The sequence below is a fragment of the Bos javanicus genome, chromosome X (assembly GCF_032452875.1).
Source record: "Bos javanicus breed banteng chromosome X, ARS-OSU_banteng_1.0, whole genome shotgun sequence".
NCBI lineage: Eukaryota > Metazoa > Chordata > Mammalia > Artiodactyla > Bovidae > Bos > Bos javanicus.
The window spans coordinates 50039362-50042321 of record NC_083897.1 but is presented as its reverse complement, the minus strand read 5'-3'; the positions used below and the strand labels follow the sequence as shown (position 1 = coordinate 50042321).

Here is a 2960-nt window from a genome sequence, read left to right as displayed (position 1 = left end):
TTTTACCTTGGAGTAGGTTAAAAAAAATTGGAATACATATAATAAAGGCATAACTCTGAGATTTCAGATGACCATGATAGAGAATATAGAGCAGTGAAATGAGTCAAACTTTTTTTTTTTTTTGGTTTTCCAATGCATTTAAAAGTTATATGTAACTATACAGTAGTCTATTAATTGTGCAATAACATTATGTCTAAAATAAACAATATATATACCTTAACTAAAAAAATACTTTGTTCTTAAAAAATGGTAACCATCAACTGAGCCCTCAGTGAGTTGTTATCTTTTTTCTGGTGGAGAGTCTTACCTTGATGTTCATGGCTGCTGAATGATCAGACTGATGATTGATGAAGGTTGGAGTAGCTGTGGCAATTTCTTAAAAAGTATACCTGTGGCGGATTCATTTTGATATTTGGTGAAACTAATGCAATTATGTAAAGTTTAAAAATAAAATTAAATTAAAAAAAGACAACAATGAAGTTTTCTGCACTGATTGGGTCTTCCTTTTACTAATTATATATCTATAGCTTACAATGCTGTTTGAGAGCATTTTATCAAGAGTAGAAAATTCAAAGCTGGAGTCAGTTCTCTCAAGCACTGCTGCTCCTGTACAAGCAAAGTGTATGCAATATTCTAAATCCTTTGTTGGCATTTCAACAATCTTCAGAGCATCTTCCTCAGAAGTAGAGTCCATCTCAGGCAACTACTTTTTTAACTCATCCATAAGAAGCAACTCCTCATCTGATAGTTTTTTCTTGAGACTGCAGAAATTCAGATCTTCAGGTTCCACATCTAATTTGATTTCTCTTACTATTTCTCCCACATCTGCAGTGGCTTCCTCCACTGAAACCTTAAACTCCTTGAAGTCATCCATGAGAGTTGGAATAAACTTCCAAATTCCTGTGAATGTTGATATTTTTAATTCTTCCCATGGATCAATAATGTTCTTAATGGTATCTAGGATGGTGAATCTTTTCCGGAGGGTTTTCAACTTACTTTGTACAGATCCATCAGAGGAACCACTCTCCATGGCAGCTACAAACATTGCAAAATGTATTTATTAAGTAGCAAGACTTGAAAGGAAAATTCACTCCTTGTTCCATGGTTGACTTAATGGAAATTGTGTTAACAGGCATAAAAGCATTAATATCATTTTCCATGTCCATTTGATCTCTTGACTGATGTGGTGCATTATTAAGAAGCAGTAACATTTTGAAAGGAATTTTTTTTTTTCCTGAATAATTGGTCTCAGCAGTGCCTTAAACTCTTCAGTACACCATATTGTAAACAGATGTGCTGTCATCTAGTCTTTGTTGTTTCATTTGTAGAGCATAAGCAGAGTAGATTTAACATAATTTTCAAGGACCCTAAGCGTTTTGGAATGGTACATGAGCATTTCTTCAACTTAAATCACCATCTGTATTAGTCCCTAACAAGAAAGTCAACCTGTTCTTTGACACTTTGAAGCCAGGCATTGACTTCTCCTTTCTAGCTATGAAAGTCTTAGATGGCACCTTCTACCACTGTAAGACTGTTTTGTCTACATTGAAAATCTGTTGTTTAATGTAGCTACTTTCATTAATTATCTTAGCTAGGTCTTCTGGATAACTTGTTGCAGCTTCTATTTGAGTCTTGCTGCCTCATCTTACACTCTTATGTTGTAGAAACAGCTTATAGAGGTAAAGTTTTCTTCTGATGCTCCCTCATCTCTTCCAGTTTTTATAGGATGGAAAAGAGTTTGGTGGGCCTTGCTCTGAATTAAGTCTTGGCTTAAGGTAATGTGGTGGCTGGTTCGATCTTCTACCCAGACCACCACATCTTTTTTTTAAACTTTTAGAAAATAAAAACAAGCAATATAAAATAAGATCATTAAATCTTTCTCCATATAAGCAAGGTTGTTTCACTTTCTTACCATTCATATGTTCACTGGAGAAACATTTTTAATTTCCTTCAATTACTTTCCCATTTCATATAAAAGTTGGCTAATTATTTGGCACAAGATGTCTAGATTTTGGCTTATTTCAGCTTTTTATGTGACTTCCTCACTAAGCTTAATCAGTTCCAGCTTTTGATTTAAGTGAGAGATGAGGGGCTCTTTCTTTCTCTTGAACACTTTTAAGTGTTCAATGTCTTTTAAGATATTGTATAGTTATTAACTGGCCTAATTTCAATATTGTTGAGTCTCAGAATATGGAGGTCCATCCAAGAAGAGGGATAGAGATGGGGTAAAGGCCAGTCCACAGAACAGTCAGAACATACACATTTGATTAAGCTAGCCATCTTATATGGGCATGATTTCTGACCCTTGAAAACAGTTACAATGGTAACATCAAACATTAGTGATCCCAGATCACCATAACAAATATAATAATAATGAAAAAGCTTGAAAAACTTTGAGAATTATAAAATTGTGACAGAGACATGAATTAATCCAATGCTTCTGGAAAAATGAAGACAATTGACTTGCTTGATGTGGGGTTGCCACAAACCTTCAATTTGCAAAAAATGCAGAATCTGCAAAGTACAATAAAGCAAAGTGCAATAAAATGAATCATGCTTATTTACCTTCAAAAAAATTTAGGATCACAGTTATCATGTGATCACTTAGCTTTATTTATTTAAATTTTACAAGCAATATGCACTCATTTACATATAATTAGCAAAAAAATGCTATGAGTGAGTAAATAAAAACTACCCATAATTCAAAAACCTATTAGTAATATTTCATCATATTTTCATATAACTTTTATTCTTCTCATTCTTTATTTTTATATGTATATTTTTCTTCAACAGAAACTGATGTCATATTATATATATTCTACCTTTTTACTTAAAATTATAAACATTTCTATGATATTACATACTGTTTGAAAAATAATTTTCATGTGAACATTATATTAAGATGTATACTATGACCTATGTGTCTGCGTTTTGTTGTTAGACATGTAACTTATTTTTAT

General features: G+C 32.6%; 1 pseudogene; it reads right to left on the bottom strand.

Annotated features, from left to right (window-relative positions):
* Window positions 1-216: 216 nt before the first annotated feature.
* On the bottom strand, window positions 217-2280 carry LOC133242573 (tigger transposable element-derived protein 1-like; annotated as a pseudogene).
* Between the last annotated feature and the right edge of the window lie 680 nt (window positions 2281-2960).